The following is a 12685-nucleotide window of genomic DNA, read 5'->3' as shown; positions in this document are numbered from 1 at the left end:
TGCATTAAAATACGATACGCAGGCCTCAAAATGTCCTGGAGTTCCCAAACTAAAATAAATAACATTGCTTAAGGTTAATTTTAAAATGAATATCACTTAAATTTTTCTTCCTTCGTGACATTATTTTTTTTCAATAACTGCTTTAAATTCTCATTTATAGTTTATCACATATCCCCAGAAGAATTCAAGAATCACTCCCTATGTTTTCACTACTGCTGATTCAACTGTCCCCTTAAAAACTGAATTGTTTTACAATTATTTCATCTTATCCTCCAAATCTGCTCCTATTTTTCCAGACACGTTCTCCTAGATGCCTAATTACATAATAAGATCACTGAGTTCATTGAAGTGTTACATTTTTCAAGCTCCCTTCTCTGTGTCAATTCTTTCATGCCTAAAATAACTGTATCATCAATTTTCACTCCATTTTGACACTAGAACAAAGTAGAAAACATTATTATGAAGAACACATTTTACTAAAAACAGGCTTCAAAATGTTGAACAAGTAGTATAAGATTAAGCAAAATTTCACCATTAAGTATCAATTACGTTCCTCCTTCCCTTATTGTATCTAAATAGATCTCTTTATTAGACGCTCTTTGTGTGGTAATAAGGCTATTGTTTTTGATAAATTTTTAACAGTGCATGAATACAAGTCTTTAGATAAGTATGCTAAGTCTCACTTGCAGGCAAGTTGGGAGTGCTTTCATAAACTCCACTAAAGAAAGGGAAGGAGAAAGAATGCTGAAACTTAAAGGAACCCAGGACACTGTGTTTGCCATCTTCCTTTGCTTAAAATATGGTGTATTTTTTTAATGCACTGCAGAAGAGTAGATGTAAGAATTCTTTCCTTTGTAACTTACAACTTCAAATTTTTTAACTGCTAGTTTTTCAAAACTGATCCTAGTAATTCACCTAAAAATTCCACGTTTTTGATGGAGATCTATAATACCAATGTGGGACCAAATTGACTCTATTTTGGAGCCGTCTCCTTTGTTCTCTCAAATTTGTGCTTAAACTAGAAATTTACCACTTGAAATTCCTGAGTTTATTACCCAACCACCTGTGTACCCGGGGAGAGAGCGTTCCAGGCACACTATCTGTAGGATAAACAGTTAATGAGCTGACTGTCCACACAAGATAGATGCGGCCATTAGTGGGTCTGCTAACGATCAGTATGTAACAACCGGCCGTTAATCTTTGCCCCTTTTCTCCCTCACAAAAACCAATACGTAATCCCCTTCGACCCCCAAAGCCTAGCCAACCAAAACCCTACACTTCATATATATTCAGTATTAACCAATCACCTGGCTACTAATAACCAAAGCTTGTTATATTCTCAATAAAAACCCTGCTAGTTAGGGACTCAGGACTCTCAATCTCGATCCGCTGTGTCGGTGACAGTTGAAAGTCCCTGCTTAAGCTTGAATAAACGACCCTTGTGTGCTTACATCGGAAACGGCCTCCTGGTGGTCTCTGAGACTTCACAATCTGGGCACAACATTTGGGGGCTCGTCCGGGATCCCAAGACCTTCAGGACTCCCGTACCGGAGGGTCAACGCCGGCTGGTGAGTGTTTTTTGTGTTTGTAAAGTCTGGGCCTATTTTCTGGGAAGGTCGGCAGACGGTCTAGGCGGACGCGCTGCAAGGGCCGCCAACCCGGGATCCTGGAAGACGTTCCGGATTCCGCTGGTGGGGACGGAGTGCCCCAAGAGTACGAGTCAGTGAGACTCCTGGAGGGACGGTGCGGGTCGCTCCCGCGGCACGGCAGGAGGCCGTCGTCCCATTTGCATTGCCTCCGATCAGGCGGAGGACGATTTTGTCTCGCGTGTTTTTCTGTTGTGTTTGTCTGTGTGTTGTACTGACTTAGACTGAGACGATGGGACAGACTGTGACTACCCCTCTTTCCCTCATGAAAGATCATTTCAAGGAAGTTAGGGAGAGCGCTCGTAACCTAAGTTTAAAAATTAAAAAGGCTAAGTTCATCACCCTCTGTAGCTCGGAGTGGCCCACCCTTGGGGTAGGATGGCCCCCCGAGGGAACTTTTGATTTGCAAATTATACGCAGAGTTCGTAAAGCCATCCTTCATCCCGACCAGGTACCCTACATTGCCATTTAGAAATTTCTGATCTTTAACCCACCCCCGTGGGTTAAGCCTTTTTTGCCTTCACAGCAACAGCAGCCAGAGTTAATCCTGACAGCCAGTAAGAAGACTCCTAGAGGGCGCGATGACGAGAAGCAGACCGAAACCAAGCCGACCGCGCCACTCTACCCTGTCCTCCAGGGAGGGACCGAAGATCTTATTTTCCCTCCCCCTTACTCTCTCCCCTCTCTTCCGCAACAGCAGGCTAAAAGAAATGACCCAGTCCCAGCCGGGGCTAGGGAGGAAGAGCCCGCCCCGGGTGCTGGCAACCGTAATGGTCCCGCCCAAAATACTCGTCACCGGCGCGCCGCCTCGCCGGCAGGACCAGCAGACTCTACTGTTTGTCCGCTGCGAGCGATAGGGCCCCCTGATGAACATGGGAACCAGCCTCACCATTACTGGCCCTTTGCTACAAGTGATCTTTATAATTGGCGCCGACAACATGCCAATTTCTCTGATAACCCTAGAGATTTGATTAACCTGTTAGAAACTGTTTTGTTTACCCATCAGCCCACTTGGGATGACTGTCAATAGCTTCTGCAGGTCCTGTTCACCACTGAGGAACGAGAGAGGATCCAGAATGAGGCCAGGAAATTGGTTCCTGGTGACAATGGTCAACCCACCACCAATGCTGACACTATCAACACTTCTTTTCCTCTGTCCCGACCCAACTGGGACTTCAACACGGCGGAAGGTAAGGAGAGGCTTCGGGTCTATCGCCAGGCTCTATTAAAAGGTCTGAAAGCAGCAGCGAGGAAGCCTACAAATTTGGCTAAGGTAGGGGATGTACAACAAAAGTTAGATAAAAGCCCTGCTGCTTTCCTAGAAAGAATTCAGGAAGCTTTTCGTAGGTACACTCCTATGGACCCAGAAACAATTGAGACAAAAACAGCTGTAATAATACATTTTGTCCACCAGGCGGCGCCAGACATTAAAAAAAGTTACAGAAAGTAGATAGGTTAGGAAAAAAGAGTATTCAAGACTTAGTGGCAGTGGCAGAGAAAGTGTATAACAATAGAGAAACCGCAGAGGAGAAACGAAAAAAAGCTGATGACCGCCAGACCCGAAACTTAGCTCGGATCCTTCTGGCTGCCACTGCAGGAAAACAAAAGGAACGTGAACGTAGACTAAGAAAGATTGCGGTAGAAGGAAAAAACAAAGAGAGACGCAGAGAGCGCCCCCAGTTGGGGAAAAATCAATGTGCTCATTGCAAAGAGTATGGACACTGGGCCAGAGACTGTCCCAAAAAGAAACAACAGGAAGGACGCCCCAAGGCCCCTATCCTGGCTATGGATGAATTAAATGATTAGGGGGGACGGGGTTCGGCACCCCTCCCCGAGCCCAGGGTAACCCTAAAAGTGGAGGGGAGACCTATCGAGTTCCTAGTGGATACAGGGGCTCAACATTCGGTCCTACTTAAACCATGTGGCCATGTTTCTGATAAGACCTCCTGGGTTCAAGGAGCTACAGGCATGAAAAAGTATTCATGGACAACCCAAAGAACAGTAGACTTGGGAGTGGGCCAAGTAACCCACTCATTTATGATTATACCAGACTGCCCCTACCCCTTATTGGGAAGAGACTTACTGACTAAATTAGGGGCTCAAATTCATTTCCAACCCGGGGGCACAAAAGTCCTTAATCAAGAGGGAAGGCCCATTCAGGTACTAACCATAAACCTAGAAGATAAATATCTGCTACATCAGAAGAGGGCCCCTCCTGATCCTGACATGGAACAATGGCTCATCATGTTCCCACAAACATGGGCAGAGACTGGAGACATGGGGTTAGCTGCACACAGAGCACCAGTGTTTGTAAAAATAAAACCTGGGGCAGATCCTGTACAAGTTCGCCAATATCCTATGCCCCTAGAGGCCCAGAAGGGAATAACTCCACACATCAGGAGGTTGCTTGCTCAGGGGATTCTTAGGCCTTGTCAATCAGCCTGGAACACCCCCTTGTTGCCAGTGCGAAAACCTCATTCTAATGACTATCAGCCAGTGCAGGATCTCCGGGAAGTGAACAAGAGGGTTATGGACATCCACCCCACAGTGCCTAATCCATACACCCTTTTGAGTTCACTTCCCCTGAGCCATCGATGGTACACAGTCTTGGATCTCAAAGATGCTTTTTTTAGCCTTCCGCTAACACCCAAAAGCCAACACATCTTTACATTTAAATGGAGTGACCCAGAACAAGGCCTCAACGGACAGCTGACATGGACCCGATTACCCCAAGGATTCAAAAACTCTCCCACCATCTTCGACGAGGCCCTACATGAAGACCTGGGTGAGTTTCGCCTCCAGAACCCCCAACTAACTCTGTTACAATATGTAGATGACCTCCTCATAGCAGCTGAAACGCGGGAAGACTGCCTAAGTGGAACCAAGAGACTCTTGATAGTCATAGGAGAACTGGGGTACCGGGCGTCCGCCAAAAAGGCCCAGATCTGCAAACCCGAGGTAAGCTACTTGGGGTACATGCTTAGGGAAGGGCAGAGATGGCTGTCGGATGCTAGAAAAGAGACAGTTCTTAAGATACCCACACCAGATTCTCCTCGGAAAGTCAGAGAGTTCTTGGGATCGGCGGGCTTCTGCCGCCTATGGATACTGGGGTTCGCAGAGCTCGCAAGGCCCCTTTACGAGACAACCAAAGACAATCAGGCTTTTCAATGGACAGAAAAGCTACAAAAATCTTTCGATCAAATTAAAACAGCCTTGCTGACGGCACCAGCCTTGGGCTTGCCCGATATTACTAAGCCATTCCACCTTTACATTGATGAAAACAAAAGAGTTGCTAAGGGCGTCCTGGTCCAGCATCTAGGGCCATGGCGCCGCCCAGTGGCGTACCTATCAAAAAGACTTGATCCAGTTGCATCAGGATGGCCCCCGTGTCTAAGAATGATTACAACAGTGGCTCTAATGGTCAAAGATGCTGACAAGTTGACATTAGGCCAAGAACTGTGCGTGACCACCCCTCACGCTATTGAGGGAGTCCTAAAACAGCCTCCGGATCGATGGCTCAGTAATGCTCGCCTGACCCACTACCAGAGCTTACTCCTAAATCCAACCCAAGTTGTCTTTCAGGCCCCGGCTGCTTTAAACCCAGCCACACTGTTGCCAGACCCGAACTTGGAGGCTCCGCTTCACGACTACACAGACATCCTAGCCCAGGTACATGAAATTCGAGCAGATCTGAGCGACCAACCATGGCCAGATGCAGATGATACCTGGTACACTGATGAAAACAGCTTTGTTCGTGATGGCCACAGGTATACAGAAACAGCAGTGGTGACAGAGACTGAGGTTATTTGGGCAGAACCATTGCCCACCGGGACCTCAGCACAACGGGCGGAGCTCATAGCTCTGACCAAGACATTGACTCTAAGACGGGGCCAAAAGTTAAATATATACACAGATAGTCGGTATGCCTTTGCCACTGCACACGTCCATGGGGCCATCTACAAAGAAAGGAGACTCCTGACAGCTAAAAAAAAGACTATTAAAAACAAAGAGAAGATCCTTGCCCTCTTAACAGCCCTCTGGCTACCTAAAAAATTAGCCATTATCCATTGCCCAGGACACCAAAAAGGCGACACTCCAATTGCCAGAGGAAATAATTTAGCTGACCAGACAGCCCGAAAAATAGCCTTAAAGATTAATCTGACACTGGCCACTCAGCTGCCCGATCCGGGAAGTGCAGCCCTACCAGAAAAACCCCAGTACACTGAAGAAGATTTAAATTAGATAAAACAATTACCTATGCCTCAGTGCCTCAACGGGTGGTAAAAAATCTTCTGATTGTAAAGTCATCTTGCCTAAAGCGCTGAGAGAACAAGTTTTCTCCAAGATGCACTGGACCACCCACATGGGCACTCGAAAAATGCAAGATCTCCTGAGACATGCTAAAATTAAGATCCGTGATGCTAATTCTAAAATTAAACATATTGTTGCTACCTGCAAAGCCTGTCAATTGACAAATGCCACCCACAATAGGGCCAACCCAAGAAATAGGCTGAGGGGAAGCCGACCTGGAGCGTATTGAAAATTAGACTTCACCAAGGTAAAACCTGAAAGGTATGGTTATAAATACTTGTTAGTTTTTGTAGACACTTTTTCAGGATGGACAAAAGCGTTTCCTACGTCACAGTCCTGACCACGCCCACCGCTCTCAAGGTCGAGATCCTCACGCTGTCCTAGAGGACTTCGTTCCATCATGACAGGTGTCCAAAGACCAAGACAATCCCCTCAAACTCAAGCTGCGTCGTCAAAGGTCATGATTGTGGTAACTGTACTTTTGACACCGATTTTAGGAAGACAGAACCCACATGCTCCCCTAAATTTAACCTGGATGATCATCAGTACCGCCACAGGTGACATTATTAACAGCTCGTCCAAAGCGAGCCCACCATTAACCTGGTGGCCTGCTCTAGAGTTTGATCTCTGTCGGCTAGCCACTGGCAGCTGAGATATCGGACACTGGAGCCTAGAGTCACGGGAAAGGCCTAAATGTGGAAAAACAAAAAAGGGGTGTACCCTCCCCCCGGTCGATTCACGAACACCGGGTTACAACCATGTAATTCACAGGACAATATTACGAGACACCCCCTTCTACAGGGAGGACTCTGCGTTGCCTTAGGTAAAAAATGTTGCTTCTATGTAGATCATTCAGGAGTGGTCAAAGAGTCCATGGCTAAAGTTAGAGAAGACATCGCCAAACGTAAGCGAAAAAGAAAACTATCTCAAAACTGGTTCAAATCTTGGTTTAATTCTTCCCCTTGGCTAACTACCCTAATCTCTACCCTGCTAGGCCCCTTGCTTATCGTGTTACTACTGTTGACCTTTAGACCTTGTATGCTCAATAGACTAGTTTCGTTCATCAAAAAACGAATTAACGCTGTTCAGTTAATGGTGCTCAGGTCCCAATACCAGCCAATTCCTACCGACTTGATAAAATTAACCCCCAGAGGCCCATGATTGGCCCTCTATAACATCATGAGAAGGGGGGAATGTGGGACCAAATTGACTCCATTTTGGAGCCGTCTCCTTTGTTCTCTCAAATTTGTGCTTAAACTAGAAATTCACCACTTGAAATTCCTGAGTTTATTACCCAACCACCTGTGTACCCGGGGAGAGAGCGTTCCAGGCACACTATCTATAGGATAAACAGTTAATGAGCTGACTGTCCACACAAGATAGATGCGGCCATTAGTGAGTCTGCTAACGATCAGTATGTAACAACCGGCCGTTAATCTTTGCCCCTTTTCTCCCTCACAAAAACCAATACGTAATCCCCTTCGACCCCCAAAGCCTAGCCAACCAAAACCCTACACTTCATATATATTAAATATTAACCAATCACCTGGCTACTAATAACCAAAGCTTGTTATATTCTCAATAAAAACCCTGCTAGTTAGGGACTCAGGACTCTCAATCTCGATCCGCTGTGTCGGTGACAGTTAAAAGTCCCTGCTTAAGCTTAAATAAACGACCCTTGTGTGCTTACATCGGAAACGGCCTCCTGGTGGTCTCTGAGACTTCACAATCTGGACACAACACCAACTATTCTCACTTGAATACCTTACGGAAATAGAGCTGTATTCAGTTTTATTTTCTTTGATGTAATCTCATGATAAGATCTGATGAACTTAGGGTTATGCTACTCCAAAATATAGCATCTTGAGACAGCAGTAGAAAAAGGTCACTCTCACCTTACCCTTGCCTCTCTTTCCCTGAAGTGGGCCATAAAAATCTAACCAGAAGTAGGTCATAAAATTTTTATTTCAATTGCCTCATTTTCTCTGAGTACCCACACTCTGCTCTTGAGTACATCCTGTATCTACCTCTAATAAACCATTCTCAAGTCTCTTTAAAATTTTTTTTATTTCAGAGGTACCCTCCCTCTGTCCAGAAGAAAGGAATGTCCTTATCCTTGAAGACATAGAGACTCCAAGAACAAACCAAATAGACCTGAATAGACCTTGCTAAGTTCCCCTTCAATTTATTACCATTAGATCATACCACTTTTTTGTCCAATCATATTTCTACACACTTCCACTTATCAAACCTAAGCATAAAATATATCTTCCCTGTGCTGTCTGTAAACATATTAAATAAATTTATATGCTTGTTAATATTTCTTTTTTTTTTTTCTTTTTGGTACCAGGGATTGAACTCGGGACCTTGCGCTTGCAAGGCAGGCAGCGAGTGTTTCTTTTATTATAAGAATCTTAACCATGAATCCATCAATGAGTAAGAAAAAGAAATTGTTTCTCCCCTAATCTACTTTAGCACAATATACTGGAAATCGAAATATAAGTGGTGGCACCTAAATACTCCTAGTATTCTATACTTATTTTGGCTAATCATTACCAGCAGAATATAGAATTATTCTGTAACATAAAAATTAGAAAATCAAGCAATATAAAACAAAACACTTCTACAAAGGTTATATTCCACAATCAGTTCCTTATCAAGGAATCCTGCCACTAAATATCTTATGGGTAATGGAATGCATGTCATTTATTTCCAGTAAAAGGAAAAAGAAGAAATAATAGTTCATGAAATCATTTCTTAGGAAGTTTATTAGAGTAGCTAGCTGACTTTTACTTCTTTACAGACTCTTACCATTTCATTTTTTCTACCATCCCCACTGTCTTTCTCCAAGCCATCATCATCACTTATCTTGGCCACAAAAGCCTTCTTACTTTGTATTTACTGTGTCTATTCTCAACACTGTTTTCCCTGCTATCACAATGGCTTTTCTTAATTATGAATGTAGTGTCAATTACAGCTTAAAAACCTACCATGGTTCCTCTCCACCTGAGAATAAAACCTCCAAATTCCTGAACAATACTAATGATCTACCTATCCAGAACAATTACCTATCATGTCCACTGATGTCCCAGCAATATCTAATTTCCTACAAATCCTAAATATTCCATATTGCCTCAATTTTATGAATTTATTCAACTACTTTCTCTGATTAAACTCTTCTCTGCCCTTTCGCACTTTAAAAGTCTGACTTTTTCACCATAGTTAATAATTTTGCTTGCTGATTCATTCGTTCATATTATACTAAAGAAACACAGTGTGGGGAAAAACTTTTGCCAGCTGTTCCTCAGAAAAAGGACTAATATCTAGAACACACAGAGAACTCAAAAAAAAATCAGACCTCCAAATTTAAAGACCTAATCCAAAAATGGGCATCTGAAATAAATAATCACTTCTCTGCCAGAACCTGCAATATTGATGGTGCCCAGAACATGCTGTAAGCAGTGCAGGCTGCAAAGAGTTAATTCCCTCAATTGGCTTACCTTAAGAAGCATGTCTGACTGAAGCTGGGTAACTCACAAAAGTATCTCATAAGCACTGCTGTAGCTCATAGATCAATATGACCTCCCCGCTAACAGCCACAAATGAGACCAGAGTGATAGCCTATGAAGCTGTGGGGCTAATATGAGATAACATTCATAGCTGAGGTCAGAGTAAATCGCACCCAAATTCCATCCCCACAATTAGTGCCTTCATAGCTTGAAGGACAATGCTGTAATTATAACCATATATTTTGTCTATCTTCCTTCTAATTTGAAAATGCTTTGACTCTTCTCTTTAAATCCTTGCCTGCATTAGTTTCCAGGAAAATCTCATGTATTGCACATTTATACACATAGTTCACCTTTTACCCTGACTGATGAATAATAAAATTCAGTGGAAGATTACCTATTATGCATTTAGTCCTTATTTACACTTTCAGTTTCTCACACCAGAGAAACTATTCGGTATTTACACATGTGTGTCCTATTTATTTCACTTAAGAGAATCACCTCAATGTGCATCCACTTAGCTATAAATGTCTCTAATTTCTCATTTTTTATGGCTGAGTAGTACTCCACTTTATTTAAAAAAAAAATTCAGTGGAAGAGACAGGCCAGTGCCTTTTGCCAAAGGAGCACTGACCCTCCCAGTTCACACTTTCTCTTAACTCCGTCTAAAGTTTTTCTTCAACCTTGCATCACACATTGGGCAGGTGGGGGCTAGAGACTTACTGCAGGAGTCTCCGGCACTTCTCAAATGAAGAAGTACAAATAGCAAATAAATATAAGAAAAAAGTTCAACATCACTGGTCATTTGTGAAATGCAAATGAAAATAATGCTGAGATTCCATGTCACTCCAGAAAGAATGGCTATTATCAAAAAATCAGCCAATAACAAATGCTGGTGGTGCTGTGGGGGAAAAGGGACTTTTCTCTACTGTGGGTGAGAGTGTAAATTAGTACAACCAATATGAAAATCAGTATCAAGATTCAAGATTCCTCTAAAAACTAAAACTAGAGGCCGGGGATTTAGCTCAGTGGTTTCGCCACCGGCTGCGCAAGTGCAAGGACCCAAGTTCAATCCCCGATACCAAAAAAAGAAAAACAAAAAACTAAAACTAGAGACTCCATCTGACCCAGCTATTCCCCTTCTTGGTATCTATCTTTCTGAAAGAATTAAAAGCATCAAACCACAGCAATATATGCACACCCACATTTATAGCAACACAGTTTGTAATAGCTAAATCTTGGAAACAGCCCAAATGCCCATCAACCGATGAATGAATAAAGGAGAAGTGTTTTTTTATATAATGGACTACTACTATGCCACACAGAAGGATGAGCTTGAGACATTTCTAGCTAAATGGATGTGTCTTGAGACCATATTCTTAAGTGAAATAAATAGAATACACATGTATAAATACTGCTTTGTTTTTCTAGTGTGAGAAACTGAAAGTGGAAATAAGGACCAAAATATGTAATAGATATTACCAAAAAATAATAAAATAAAATAAAGTAAGTTACAGGAAAAGAAGTCAAAACCAAATGGTCAAAATGTTTGAAGAGATCAAAGCAACATAAGCAAATTCATAAGCATTTAGCAAGCTTAAAGAGGGTTTAAATAAACAGGTAAATGACTTAATTATTGCAAAATATTCACCAAGCTAAAAGAAGAAACAAAAAATAAGCTGAGTTAAACAAGACAATATAAGATATGAATGACCACTGAGATAAAGAATTAGAAATTATGAAAAGAAACCAAGCAAAAATTCAAAATATGAAAAATTCAATGGAAGGCATGGGTAGCACATTTGACAAATATAAGACAATGTCAGAACTTGAATACAAAGTTGATATACAGTGGACTCTCAAGTTACAACCAGCCTGACATAGAAACAACTTGGGTTATGACTGGAATTTTAGTTTTAATTTCCAAACAAAATCTTGAGTTACAACCCGAATGCCAGTCACTTGTGCTTCCATCTGGTCTCAGATACAGAATTCTGGAAGGATTGTTACAATATCCTTTCCTGTGCGAGCCTAACTGAGAAATCCTGGGCCAATGTCTCTCCAAGGACACTGAGATCTGCCTGTATATAGGAGAGAGACTTGAAGGCTATGTAGAGGAGCCTGAGCCTTCATTGGCCAACCTGAGTTACAACCAGCCCTCAGAAATGAACTGAGTTTATAAGTCAAGGATCCACTGTAGTAGACTGAATTCAGCAACACCTTAAAAACAATAAGACACCATGAAAGCTGAATCCAATAACCACTAGATAACAAAAAAACCTCAGTTTGGGCCGGGGACTTAGCTCAGTGGTTTCGCTGCCTGCTGTGCAAGCGCAAGAACCCAAGTTCAATCCCTGGTACCAAAAAAAAAAAAAACAAACCTCAGTTATAGGAATAAAGAAAAAATTAGATGAATTAAAAAGTATAGTGCCAGGGATTTAGCTCAGTGGTTCCGTCGCCTGCCTCGCAAGTGCAAGGTCCTGAGTTCAATCCCCAGTACCAAAAAAGAAAAAAATATATATAAAAAATTCATTAACCCAAGTCACAGCAGAAAATTTTCTAAATTTAGGAAAAGAATTCAGGATACAAAGTACAAAAGCATATAGAGCCTCACAAATAGCCATAAACAGAAAAGAATCTCTCCACAATACATCATAATCAAACTTCCAGAAATTCAACAAAAAGAGAGAATACTAAAAGCTGCACAAGAAAAACAGCAAGTAATCTATAAAGGCAAGCCCACCTGAATAACTGTAGATTTATCAGTATAAACCTTAAAAGCTTGGAGTGACTTTTTTCAAGCCCTAAAAAAAAACAACTGTCAACTGAGACTACCATATCCTACAAAACTAGGCTCCAAAACTGATGATGAAATAAAGACTTTCATGACAAAGAACAACCTAAAGAAATATACAACCAGTAAACCAGTACTGTAAAAATATTAAAGGAAATCCTAGAAAGAGACAGAAGAGCCACCAATACCAAAAAGCCCAAAGGAAAATAAGAATCTAATGGAGAAAATAAACAAAAAGAAAAAAATAAAGGAATCAGCATTACAAAAATAATGCAATGACAGGATTTAGTAAATATCTTGCAATAATAATTCTTAAAATCAATGACTGTAACTCCCAATCAAAAGACACAAACTGGAAGTTTGAATTAAAAAAAATAAAATCTAACCACACATAGACTGAAAGTGAAAGGATAGAAAGTAATACT

At 42.0% G+C, this 12685-nt stretch overlaps 1 protein-coding gene across 7 annotated transcripts in view; it reads right to left on the bottom strand.

Moving 5' to 3' along the window:
- Rabgap1l (RAB GTPase activating protein 1 like) overlaps positions 1-12685 on the bottom strand; it is a 725139-nt gene that overhangs the window by 587141 nt on the left and 125313 nt on the right. The window lies entirely within an intron of this gene.

The sequence above is a fragment of the Heterocephalus glaber genome, unplaced genomic scaffold (assembly GCF_053883595.1).
Source record: "Heterocephalus glaber isolate CG9 unplaced genomic scaffold, H.glaber_assembly_v1.0 deba00001600, whole genome shotgun sequence".
NCBI lineage: Eukaryota > Metazoa > Chordata > Mammalia > Rodentia > Bathyergidae > Heterocephalus > Heterocephalus glaber.
This window is presented reverse-complemented; position numbering and strand designations above follow the sequence as displayed.